The 13,963-nt window shown below is 44.4% G+C and overlaps 1 protein-coding gene and 2 long non-coding RNA genes across 4 annotated transcripts in view; 2 read left to right on the top strand and 1 right to left on the bottom strand.

The window, feature by feature from the left end:
- Window positions 1-13,963, bottom strand: part of LOC139562432 (muscarinic acetylcholine receptor M3-like) — a 120,329-nt gene that overhangs the window by 84,430 nt on the left and 21,936 nt on the right. The window lies entirely within an intron of this gene.
- On the top strand, window positions 2,689-3,817 carry LOC139562405 (uncharacterized). Its single transcript, XR_011672349.1, has 2 exons — window positions 2,689-3,265; window positions 3,304-3,817. It is a non-coding gene; the product is annotated as an uncharacterized lncRNA (long non-coding RNA).
- LOC139562404 (uncharacterized) lies at window positions 4,218-5,954 on the top strand. Its single transcript, XR_011672348.1, has 2 exons — window positions 4,218-4,721; window positions 5,118-5,954. It is a non-coding gene; the product is annotated as an uncharacterized lncRNA (long non-coding RNA).

Genomic DNA, 13,963 nt, shown 5'->3' with positions numbered 1-13,963 from the left:
AATTGGAGTGGGTCTAGGGTGTCAGGTAGGGTGGAGGTGATATGATCCTTGACTAGTCTCGCAAAGCACTTCATGATGACAGAAGTGAGTGCTACGGGGCGATAGTCATTTAGCTCAGTTACCTTAGCTTTCTTGGGAACAGGAACAAGAACTCCTCTTGGAGTATGTGTGCACAGCAGACTGGGATAGGGATTGATTGAATATGTCCGTAAACACACCAGGCAGCCGGTCTGCACATGCTCTGAGGACTCGGCTAGGGATGCCGTCTGGGCCGGCAGCCTTGCGAGGGTTAACACGTTTAAATGTTTTACTCACATTGACCATGGTGATGGAGAGTCCACAGGTTTTGGTAGCGGCCGTGGCAGTGACACTGTATTGTCCTCAAAGCGAGCAAAGAAGCTGTTTAATTTTCTGGGAGCAAGACGTCGGTGTCCGCGACAGGGCTGGCTTCCTCTTTGTAATCCGTGATTGACTGTAGACCCTGCCACATACGTCTTGTGTCTGAGCCGTTGAATGGCGACTCTACTTTGTCTCTGTACTGACGCTTAGCTTGTTTGCCTTGCGGCGGGAATAGCTACACTGTTTGTATTCGGTCATGTTTCCGGTAGCCTTGCCATGATTAAAAGCAGTGGTTCGCACTTTCAGTTTTGCGCAAATGCTGCCATCAATCCATGGTTTCTGGTTGGGGAAGGTTTTATTAGTCACCGTGGGTACAACATCACCGATGCACTTGCTAATAAACTCACTCACTGAGTCAGCATATACATCAATGTTGTTGTCTGAGGCTATCCGGAACATATCCCAGTCCACGTGATCGAAGCAATCGTGAAGCATGGAATCTGATTGGTCAGACCAGCGTTGAACAGACCTGAGCACGGGCGTTTCCTGTTTTAGTTTCTGTCTATAAGCTGGGAGAAAAAAAATTGAGTCGTGGTCAGATTTGCCGAAAGGAGGGCGGCGGAGGGCTTTGTATGCGTTGCGGAAGTTAGAGTAGCAATAATCCAGAATGCTGCCAGCTCGAGTCGCGCATTCGATATGCTGTTAAAATTTAGGGAGCCTTGTTTTCAGATTAGCTTTGTTAAAATCCCCAGCTACAATAAATGCAGCCTCAGGATATATGGTTTCCAGTTTACAGAGAGTCCAGTGAAGTTCTTTCAGGGCCGTCAAGGTGTCTGCTTGGGGGGAGATATACAGTACACGGCTGTGATTATAATCGAAGACAATTCTCTTGGTAGATAATGTGGTCGGAATTTGATCGTAAGGAATTCTAGGTCAGGTGAACAAAAGGACTTGATACCTCTATGTTGTTGTGATTACACCATGAGTCGTTAATCATAAGGCATACACCCCCGCCCTTCTTCTTACCAGAGAGATGTTTGTTTCTGTCGGCGCGATGTGTGAAGAAACCGGGTGGCTGTACCGACTCTGATAACATATCCCGAGTGAGCCATGTTTCTGTGAAACAGAGAATGTTACAATCTCTGATGTCTCTCTGGAAGGCAACCCTTGTTCGAATTTCATCTACCTTGTTGTCAAGAGACTGGACATTGGCGAGTTGTATACTCGGGAGCTTATGAGCGATGTGATAACCCTGAAGGAGCTGCAAAGCTCCACAGCGGAGATTGAAGAATCTGTCCATAGGACCACTTTAAGCTGTACACGCCACAGAGCTGGGCTTTATGGAAGAGTGGCCAGAAAAAAGCCATTGCTTAAAGAAAAAAATAAGCAAACACGTTTGGTGTTCGCCAAAAGGCATGTGGGAGACTCCCCAAACATATGGAAGAACGTGCTCTGGTCAGATAAGACTAAAATTTAGCTTTTGGCCATCAAGGACAACGCAATGTCTGGCGACAACCCAACGCCTCGCAAAACTCCGTGAACACCATCCCCACAGGGAAGTGTGGTGGCAGCATGCTGTGAGGATGTTTTTTTATTGGTGGGAACTGGGAAACTGGTCAGAATTAAATTAATGACGGATGGTGCTAAATACAGGGAAATTCTTGAGGGAAACCTGTTTCAGTCTTCCAGAGATTTGAGACTGGGACGGAGGTTCACCTTCCAGCAGGACAATGACCCTAAGCATACTGCTAAAGCAACACTCGAGTGGTTTAAGGGGAAACATTTAAATGTATTGGAATGGCCTAGTCAAAGACCAGACCTCAATCCAATTGAGAATCTGTGGTATGACTTAAATATTGCTGTACACCAGCGGAATACATCCAACTTGAAGGAGCTGGAGCAGTTTTGCCTTGAAGAATGGGCAAAAATCCCAGTGGCTAGATGTGCCAAGTTTATAGAGACATACCCCAAGTGACTTGCAGTTCTAATTGCAATGGGGGGGGGAGGGGGGGGGGGTGTGTGAATTGTTATGCACGCTCAAGTTCTGTTTTTTTGTCTTATTTCTTGTTTATTTCACAAAATAAAATATTTATCATCTTCAAAGTGGTAGGCATGTTGTGTAAATGAAATGATACAAACCCCCAACAAATTAGGAACAATTCCAAGGGGGATGATGTCACGACTTCCACCGAAGGTGGCTCCTCTCCCTGTTCGGGCGGCGCTCGGCCGGTCGTCGTCGCCGGTCTACTAGCTGCCACCGATCCTTTTTCCTTTTCTTTTGGTTATGTCTGTTTTGTGTTTCACCTGGTTTCATTTTGGTTAATTAGGGGGTGTCATGACGTCGCCTGCTTGGGTACTGCAAACCCCATCCCCCTCTCCCTGCCTCTCCCTTTCCACCACAACCCATGCGGTGATCACAGAGAGATGTCGTAAATTCCTGAGAATCTCCCCACCACAAACAGTATTAAGAGAGAGGGTAAACTTTCAGGACAAAGGAATTCTCTTCCACCTCACAGAACTTGAGGTACGAACATATTTCATATTCCTGCACAAGTAGGAAAGATCGGTGGACAGTCCAGCTATTAACATGTCCATTGGTCACCACGTGGGAAACTCACGTGAGACTGTGGGACCACATTACCATACCGCTGTTTATATAATAACCTCAGATATGAGGTTTACATCTGTGTGTTGTATAAAATGAATGAGTGAGTATGATACTGTTTGTATAATTGTGTAATATGATTTTGAACTGTTTAATGAAGGAAAATACAACTCCCTGTTGTATTTGAACTAAATCCAAGGACCGCCCCTGAGCCAGTTGGGTCAGAGACCATGGGACCACCCCTCTCTGCTATCTGAATAAAAGCCAACTTTAGGAAATTACCATTAAGACCATGTTTCTCTCAATCACGAGAGGACAAAGGTTGCAGACCAGCTTACCTCGATAACGAGAGGGCCAAGGTTTGAGACCAGACTGCTGAATCTTTTAACCATCCCACGTGGTTAAAACTCTTATACGAATCATAACAAGTCTTTGATATTGACTTCTAGTCTGCAGCTAGGAATTCGGTATCATTGAACGCGAAGAAAGAGAACCGCCGAAACATCCATTCTATAACGAATGACACTCTGAACAATCCACAACCGAGACAGAACTTCACTCCAACCAAAACGAACTTCTCTCCAACGACCAAGGCGACACACACACTGAACGTAACTATATATATATTGATTGCAATTGTTCCCGAATGAGTGAGCGTTCATGTGTAAGGATTAGCATGTCAATTGTTATAATTATGGACTCTGTAGTGAATTCTTAGTCGAACGCAACTTTCCCTTTGTCTAACAGCCGCCATGCCGGTTTAGCCCAATAGGGCATATTTTCTCCTATCATTTCATGTAACTATTTTAAGTTTGTTTGTTTATGCATTTCTGTGAATTAATTAGTTAGTAATAAATAAATGATTTAAGACAATTGATGTATGGATGACTCATAGTGAAGACTGGGTTCGTGCAGATCAACGATTTACGACGTTTGGAATGAGACTGACGTAAGGTAGAGTAAATAAATCATTAATTAGCCCTTTCATGCGTGAGTTCCAAATATCTCTAACGGTCGCCCCAGCGTGAGTTTTTTTATGCACGTGATATTAGAACGTTCTCTCCATTCCAGAATGTGTTTGTTATGTAACAGTACATTTCATCCGCGCTGCCCTCAAACAAAAGCACGCAGCCTGTTTTTATTTGTCAATTTTAAATTATTTCTAACAAGTTTTTTATTTTCTAATAACAGTTTGAAATGAGGTGTGTTCCGCCTCATTCATTCACATAAAAGTAGTCATTTTTACTTTTGCGGACCAATTAATTTTTTTGACATTTCTGACCCGGACAAAATTCCCCAAACACTTCTCAATTGTTTGTGCAGGACATTTACTCATCTGCCGTCCTGCATACACGTGTTCATATTATTCCACCTGTCGCCTGCATCGAAATCAAAGTTGTTTTCGTTACCAATAATACCTTTGGAAATGTGTGCGTTTCTATCAAAGTTCCTTATTACGTTATAATAGTTTCTGCATGTCGTGTTATGTCGTTTCTACTGTAGCATCATGTTTTTGTGTATATTCCTTATAACCGCGGACACGCGATGTAACGTTACTCATTTCATAACATTTATGGTGTTATACTCAATGCTTAGGTAGCTAGCTACATTCTCCTATTAGCTCTGGAAAACAATGCTAATTGCGTCAGGGAAGTATTAGCATGTGTTGTATTTTGAAGCTACCCTGGCCTTATGACTCCCAAGTGGCACAGCGTCTCAGTGCTAGAGGCGTCACTCCAGACACCCATCTTCAAATCAAGACTGCGTTTCTATCAAAGTAAGTGCCTAATTACGTTATTGTGTCGTGTTATACCGTTTCTACTATAGCTCACTGTGTGAATGGAGCATAATATATTTGTATATATTCCTTATAACCGCGGACACGCGAGGTAACGTTACTCACCTTTTATGGTGTTATATTCAATCGTGCTTATGTAGCTAGTTACATTATTCTATTAGTTCTGTAAAACAATGCTAAATGCGTCAGAAGTATTGGCATGTTGTATTTTGACGCTACCCTGGAAAAATTGAAAAATATCTTATACCACTTGGTCGTTTTCTGAGTGCATTCCACAAAGCTGTTTATCATCCACTGCCCCCATTTTGAGGTAATAGTCAAGCACGCAGTCTGGTTTCATGTTTCTCTGTCTGGTTTGTTTCTCTCTCCCGTCAGGTGGTCCACCTTCCCTGTGGCCGACATGGTTGCTGTATGGACAGTGGAGAGGACATGGACGTCTCGTTTGTCATGCCACTTTACTGCCAGCTGTTAACATTTCTTATTTTGTATAATGGGTCATTTAGGATGGTAGTAGCGTTGATGAAATGCAGTCATAGCAGCAGAACTAGAAAGCAGTCTTTACTGTCACCAGGAATGTATACATTTCACTAATTGTGGTTGTCCCCCACTCCTGGCTCTCTCTTATCCTGTAGCTCCAAGGCATAGCAATTGGTCTCTACTATGTCTCCCACCAGCTCCTCTGTCAGAAACAACTTGAAGCACTCTGCCTCAGTTGGAAATGGCAAGGGGCGTTGCACTCCAGACTGGGACTCATCAAAGCAAACACCAGGGCCAGGAGGGGTGAAACAGCAGGGCCAGGAGGGGTGAAATGACTGGTGGCCTTCCAGCTACCACAGAACTCCTGTACTTCATCCACTGTTGGTATGCCTCCATCACCACCAGCATCTTCAAAGGGAACTGGGACTTTGTCAGTGGACAAGGGAAATTCAGATTCAGGGTTCTCAATGGCTACAAGGTTGGGGGGCAGCTCCTCACTGTCACTGTCAGAATCTGATTCCTGACTTTCATACTCAGACTCATTGTCAGAATTTTAAAAAATCTCCAGAATTTCCACATTTGTTTGTTGTCTCCTTTTGAAAGACATTGCTAATGCTTCAGCTCATCTCACTAGCTACATACATAAACAACAACACTGAATGGTTTAGAGTGAGAGGGTACGTGGTTGACTGCCGGCACGCGCCACTTGTATCAATAAATCACTATCAGAAAATGTTTTGTGTGGCAATTATTTGTGTATTTACGGTTTTATTCACATGTTTTCAAATCTAGGTGACAAATCATGCATTCCGATTCTTGCACAGATTGTAATGGGCACATATTATGTGTGTAAAATACTTTTTTGAAGGTTGTACTGATTATGATGAGCTAAGCTAATTCCAGCTGTGTAGTCATGTTTGTTGACGTTCAATGCATTCTGGGTTCACGTAATCGTCTGTTTGACCAAAGATGTTATAACAAAATGAGGTGAGTAAGAGTTCACTCGTTTTTTGAGGACTTCCGGAAATGAATGGTGGGATGTGAACGACGGTAGACGACACACCCCTTCAACATGCATACTATAAACAGACCAAACTCATCTCGTCTTCTCTTATTATCTTCGGTTTCTGTGAGGAAAAAAAAATGCATGGCTGCGCTGAAACTAACCGTCGGATTACTTTCGATTTCTAAAAAGTGCTTTACCTAATTATTTCGATCAATGGTGTGCTCACCCGTGATGTGATTAATTATACATAATAATTGCTATTAGCTAATTCATATTGTAGTTTGTCAGCCGAGAGTTAGAAAATATGACTGCTTGTGTTGGGTCAATCTTTCCTCAGCGCTAGGACAAATGTAGCCTACATTTAATTGCTATTAGACATAAATTTGGGCAGAGAACGTGGCAAATACCAAACAGATGATGGTTAAGTTGCGACTGCCTGTGATAATCAGAGTGTTTTGTCCTATATTTTTATTTTATTTTTTATTTTTAATCCCAGCCCCCATCCCCGCAGGAGGCCTTTAGCCTTTTTGTAGGCCGTCATTGTAAATACGAATTTGTTCTTAACTGACTTGCCTAGTTAAATAAAGGTTAAATAAATAATTAAGAGACCCAGCCAGGCATATCGCAACATTTAAAAACACAATTGCTGAAAACAGTTTGGAAAACAAATGGCTATTGCTGTAAGGAGTAGACAATGAAAAGACTCCAATCTGTCTTTTAGTTATCAAAATTCTCAACTTCAGCAAAAAGTATTATTAGCACTAGTGGAGAACATCGGCCATTATGTGCATATTCACTGTCATTATCATTGGGTCAGTGCCACTTTTTTTTGTATTTCAAAAATAGCACCATGCAATTTCCTCCAGGTTAGATGGACGTCATATTGTATTTGTGTCTCCCATTTTTGTAGGCCTAATAAACAGATCAGACAATGTTTGGGCACTCTTATATAGGTGTCATAACCAGACATAAAATAACACAATAACAATATATGCCACAACAGGTGTAAATATGAGTTATGACAGTGTTATGACCATATTATGATAGGTTATGACAAGTTATGTCAGCTTTTAGTGTTGGCTTTTATATTATGACATAGCTTTGACTGTGTCATAAAGTGATATGACACTGGGTGTCAAGTTTATTGTTACTGTATCCATGAATAACTAAGCAGAACATGTAGTCTACAGTATCTCATTAACCTTGCCGTGCTACATTGACCTACTGGTCATTATTACATCATACCATGAAAGGAGGGGGGATAAACACGGCACAGGACCGAGACGCTTTGAGGTACTGTTGCGTTTTAGCCTTTAAAAAAAATCTTACACAAGCCATTTGTGAGGCTAAGTTTAAAAAGAAACAGACTATATCCTGTTGTGTGAGCCGGGAGATCAGGGAAATACAGGTGAATGATCAAGGTGGCAATAAAAAGAGATAAAAGCAATAACTATTTAAGCTTTTGGGATTTTGACTGAACAACCACACTTTCTTTGCTCCAATGAAATCCAAGCACTGGCTAGGGTGCATAAAATTATTCAAGTAAAATAGACCAGACAGATCATTGATTTTGCTCTGGTATTTGGAGTTAACTTTCAAACTACCTCACACTTATACCAACACTTCCTACAAAGGGATGGATAAAATGAAAAGTAATATGTGATAACTGATGTAGCTTATAATATGATATCTGTGGTGGGTAATTGAACACAGCTCAGTCGAGTTCCTTTGACACTTAATTAATAATCCTGACGGCATGCTCCATTGAGCCAACTGTCATCAAGGCGTTCATCATCACTGCTTCACAGCACCCAACATTCCAACAGAGTTCCTAGCTGAATCACTGTGTGTGTGTGTGTGTGTGTGTGTGTGTGTGTGTGTGTGTGTGTGTGTGTGCGCGCGCGAGCAGAGATCCATGCTCACTCATCCATATGTGACTGTCTGAGGGGAAGCTACAGCAGAGGTGATATAGGGTGGGGTGCAGGGGAGGGCAGGGGTGAGGGGAGGGCTTTTTTTACATCACTCCTTTCATCTCAGCACCATGCAGCAAATAAAAGGAATAATATTGAATATCAGAGCATGGGTCATTTCTACTCCAAATTCAGTAATTTCAAGGGTTGAATAGAACACAAATTTCATATTCATGTCCCAAATGCCAATATCCATGACCCAACGGAGATAGAACCTGTTCTAAATTCTCAAAGATAATTAAGCAATTGTTGCTGTGCCAATGCCAACAGAGCAAGTGTTTAAAGACCAACTACCCCTAAAATGCAACTTCTTGTATTGAAAATAGCCTATGTACAGTGCATTCGGAAAGTATTCAGACCCCTTTACTTTTTTGACATTTTGTTACGTTACAGCCTTATTCTAAAATGTATTAAATAGTTTTTTCCCCCCTCATCAGTCTACACACAATACTTCATAATGAGAAAGCAAAAAACGTATTTTGGGGAAAATCTGCAAATTTATAAAAAATAAAAACTGAAATATCAGTATTCAGACCCTTTACTCAGTACTTTGTTGAAGCACATTTGGCAGCAATTACAGCCTTGAGTCTTCTTGGGTATGACACCATGAGCTTGGCACACCAGAATTTGTGTGCTGCTACTCTAACCTGGTGGTCCCAGCGCGCACGACCCACGTGGAGTTCCAGGTCTCAGGCAGCCTCTGGAACTGCCGATCTGCGGCCAACAAGGCAGAGTTCATCTCAGCCTATGCTTCCCTCCAGTCCCTCGACTTCTTGGCACTGACGGAAACATGGATTACCACTGATAACACTGCTACTCCTACTGCTCTCTCCTCGTCTGCCCACGTGTTCTCGCACACCCCGAGAGCTTCTGGTCAGCGGGGTGGTGGCACTGGGATCCTCATCTCTCCCAAGTGGACATTCTCTCTTTCTCCCCTGACCCATCTGTCTATCGCCTCCTTTGAATTCCATGCTGTCACAGTTACCAGCCCTTTCAAGCTTAACATCCTTATCATTTATCGCCCTCCAGGTTCCCTTGGAGAGTTCATCAATGAGCTTGACGCCCTGATAAGTTCCTTTCCTGAGGATGGCTCACCTCTCACAGTTCTGGGTGACTTTAACCTCCCCACGTCTACCTTTGACTCATTCCTCTCTGCCTCCTTCTTTCCACTCCTCTCCTCTTTTGACCTCACCCTCTCACCTTCCCCCCCTACTCACAAGGCAGGCAATACGCTTGACCTCATCTTTACTAGATGCTGTTCTTCCACTAATCTCATTGCAACTCCCCTCCAAGTCTCCGACCACTACCTTGTATCCTTTTCCCTCTCGCTCTCATCCAACACTTCCCACACTGCCCCTACTCGGATGGTATCGCGCCGTCCCAACCTTCGCTCTCTCTCCCCCGCTACTCTCTCCTCTTCCATCCTATCATCTCTTCCCTCTGCTCAAACCTTCTCCAACCTATCTCCTGATTCTGCCTCCTCAACCCTCCTCTCCTCCCTTTCTGCATCCTTTGACTCTCTATGTCCCCTATCCTCCAGGCCGGCTCGGTCCTCCCCTCCTGCTCCGTGGCTCGACGACTCATTGCGAGCTCACAGAACAGGGCTCCGGGCAGCCGAGCGGAAATGGAGGAAAACTCGCCTCCCTGCGGACCTGGCATCCTTTCACTCCCTCCTCTCTACATTCTCCTCTTCTGTCTCTGCTGCTAAAGCCAATTTCTACCACTCTAAATTCCAAGCATCTGCCTCTAACCCTAGGAAGCTCTTTGCCACCTTCTCCTCCCTCCTGAATCCTCCTCCCCCTCCTCCCCCCTCCTCCCTCTCTGCTGATGACTTCGTCAACCATTTTGAAAAGAAGGTCGACGACATCCGATCCTCGTTTGCTAAGTCAAACGACACCGCTGGTTCTGCTCACACTGCCCTACCCTGTGCTTTGTCCTCTTTCTCCCCTCTCTCTCCAGATGAAATCTCGCGTCTTGTGACGGCCGGCCGCCCAACAACCTGCCCGCTTGACCCTATCCCCTCCTCTCTTCTCCAGACCATTTCCGGAGACCTTCTCCCTTACCTCACCTCGCTCATCAACTCATCCTTGACCGCTGGCTACGTCCCTTCCGTCTTCAAGAGAGCGAGAGTTGCACCCCTTCTGAAAAAACCTACACTCGATCCCTCCGATGTCAACAACTACAGACCAGTATCCCTTCTTTCTTTTCTCTCCAAAACTCTTGAACGTGCCGTCCTTGGCCAGCTCTCCTGCTATCTCTCTCAGAATGACCTTCTTGATCCAAATCAGTCAGGTTTCAAGACTAGTCATTCAACTGAGACTGCTCTTCTCTGTGTCACGGAGGCGCTCCGCACTGCTAAAGCTAACTCTCTCTCCTCTGCTCTCATCCTTCTAGACCTATCGGCTGCCTTTGATACTGTGAACCATCAGATCCTCCTCTCCACCCTCTCCGAGCTGGGCATCTCCGGCGCGGCCCACGCTTGGATTGCGTCCTACCTGACAGGTCGCTCCTACCAGGTGGCGTGGCGAGAATCTGTCTCCGCACCACGTGCTCTCACCACTGGTGTCCCCCAGGGCTCTGTTCTAGGCCCTCTCCTATTCTCGCTATACACCAAGTCACTTGGCTCTGTCATATCCTCACATGGTCTCTCCTATCATTGCTATGCAGACGACACACAATTAATCTTCTCCTTTCCCCCCTCTGATAACCAGGTGGTGAATCGCATCTCTGCATGTCTGGCAGACATATCAGTGTGGATGACGGATCACCACCTCAAGCTGAACCTCGGCAAGACGGAGCTGCTCTTCCTCCCGGGGAAGGACTGCCCGTTCCATGATCTCGCCATCACGGTTGACAACTCCATTGTGTCCTCCTCCCAGAGTGCTAAGAACCTTGGCGTGATCCTGGACAACACCCTGTCGTTCTCAACTAACATCAAGGCGGTGACCCGTTCCTGTAGGTTCATGCTCTACAACATTCGCAGAGTACGACCCTGCCTCACGCAGGAAGCGGCGCAGGTCCTAATCCAGGCACTTGTCATCTCCCGTCTGGATTACTGCAACTCGCTGTTGGCTGGGCTCCCTGCCTGTGCCATTAAACCCCTACAACTCATCCAGAACGCCGCAGCCCGTCTGGTGTTCAACTTTCCCAAGTTCTCTCACGTCACCCCGCTCCTCCGCTCTCTCCACTGGCTTCCAGTTGAAGCTCGCATCCGTTACAAGACCATGGTGCTTGCCTACGGAGCTGTGAGGGGAACGGCACCTCCGTACCTTCAGGCTCTGATCAGGCCCTACACCCAAACAAGGGCACTGCGTTCATCCACCTCTGGCCTGCTCGCCTCCCTACCTCTGAGGAAGTACAGTTCCCGCTCAGCCCAGTCAAAACTGTTCGCTGCTCTGGCACCCCAATGGTGGAACAAACTCCCTCACGACGCCAGGTCAGCGGAGTCAATCACCACCTTCCGGAGACACCTGAAACCCCACCTCTTTAAGGAATACCTAGGATAGGATAAAGTAATCCTTCTACCCCCCCCCCCCCCTTAAAAGAGTTAGATGCACTATTGTAAAGTGGTTGTTCCACTGGATATCATAAGGTGAATGCACCAATTTGTAAGTCGCTCTGGATAAGAGCGTCTGCTAAATGACTTAAATGTAAATGTAAATGTAATTTGGGGAGTTTCTCAGTCTTCCTTGCAGATCCTCTCAAGCTCTCTCGGGTTGGATGGGGAGCGTTGGTGCAGAGCTATTTTCAATTCTCTCCAGAGATGTTCGATCAGGTTCAAGTCCCGGCTCTGGCTCGGCCACTCAAGGACATTCAGAGACTTGTCCCGAAGCCACTCCTGCGTTGTCTTGGCTGTGTGCTTAGGGTCATTGTCTTGTTGGAAGGTGAACCTTCGCCCCAGTCTGAGGTCCTGAGCAAGGATCTCTCTGAACTTTGCTCCGTTCATCTTTCCTTCGATTCTGACTAGTCTCCCAGTCCCTGCCGCTGAAAAACATCCCCACAGCATGATGCTGCCACCACCATGCTTCACCATTGCTCAGTTTGGACTAGCTCTAGAAAGAGTCTTGGTGGTTCCAAACTTCTTCCATTTAAGAATGATGGAGGCCACTGTGATGGAATGATGGAATGATGGAGGCCATTGAAGGGGACCTTCAATGCTGCAAACATTTTTTGGTACCCTTCCCCAGATCTGTGCCTCGACACAATCCTGTCTCGGAGCTCTACAGACAACTCCTTCAACCTCATGGCTTGGTTTTTGTTCTGACATGCACTGTCAACGGTGGGACCTCATATAGACAGGTGTGTGCCTTTCCACATCATGTCCAATCAATTGAATTTACCACAGGTGGACTCCAATCAAGTTGATGGGAACATCTCAAGATGATAAATAGAAACAGGCTGCACCTGAGCTCAATTTCAAGTCTCATAGGAAGAGGTCTGAATACTTACCTAAATACCTAGTTTTTATATATATATATATATATATATATATATATATATTTGCAAACATTTCTAAAAACCTGATTTCGCTTTGTTATTATAGGGTATTGTGTGTAGATTAATGAGAATTTTAGAAAAAGGCTGTAACAACAAAATGTGGAAAAAGGAGTCTGAATACTTTCTGAATGCACTGTATATCCATAAGAAATATTTATTCAGGTGTAAAAATTGACTACCAAGTGTAAATAGGATAACTTTGATCATAAAGTCAGTCTCCTCCAAAACGGAGGTTTGTGAGATGTAGTTTGAAAATGGTATGTCACGGAATGAAGGATATCCTAACAGTTTTCTGTGGTTTGGGTTTATTTCAATCCTGCCCACATGCCCACAGCTGGCAGCACCAAAGTAACCATCAATTCGGGGCGCAGCTGCACACAACCCGATCGTAATGCCCGTGGTCAATTTGGGGCTAGTTAGCGACCATCAGCAAATTACACAATGTACATGGGACAATATTTTAAAAGGTCAATAGCTCCAATTTCAATGACTTAAAAACCGAAAACCAAAAAAGAAAATAGAATTTCATATGCAAATATTGAAAGCATTTAATGAGACAACTGAAAGATGTGCAACATTAAAATATTGTTCCATTTACATTGTGTAATTTATTGATGGTCTTTAACTATCCCCAGAGATAGGCTATCCAAAGTCAATTAGATGTTGCTACGGTCGCACACCAGTTGAAGCTAATTGGCTAAATAATCTGACTAACTCTTCCCACCTGTGAACACACACAAGACACACCCACATCAAACCACACCCTGAAACCAACTCCTGTTTGAATTCAGTAATGGCCGCTGGCTTTTCTTAATGAACCAAATCTAAAATGAGGCAAAATCAGGCAGTGCAGTTGCCCTTTAAATATTTTAGCAGAGTCAATCAAAAGAGACATACTATTTCTACTGCAGATCTTTAAAGGCTGTGTAAGATGCTGTGAAGGTTTTCCTGTGGAATGGAAAACTGGGGGAAAAAGGTCAGAGGTTGAGAGAGGAATCAAACAGGAATCAAACAGTCTAAGGATGACATTTGGGGCCCTTCAAATAGTGTGTCACTAAAACAAACACTTCACTACCAAACCATCCTCAAGCAATATTTTCTCACGGCATCCGAAGGACTTATTAGTTAACTCCTTCCCATATACGTTTTCCATAGTAAGGCACACTCACTAGTGAGAAGTCTTTGTGTTTTCAAATCATCTCTGCTGAGACTTTCGCATGTATCGTTATTTCCATGTAGGATTCAAAGTCAATATTCTGATATCATGGGAA

This window comes from Salvelinus alpinus, chromosome 32 (assembly GCF_045679555.1).
Source record: "Salvelinus alpinus chromosome 32, SLU_Salpinus.1, whole genome shotgun sequence".
NCBI lineage: Eukaryota > Metazoa > Chordata > Actinopteri > Salmoniformes > Salmonidae > Salvelinus > Salvelinus alpinus.
Note: the sequence above shows the minus strand (reverse complement) of the source record. Positions and strands in the feature narration are given on the sequence as shown.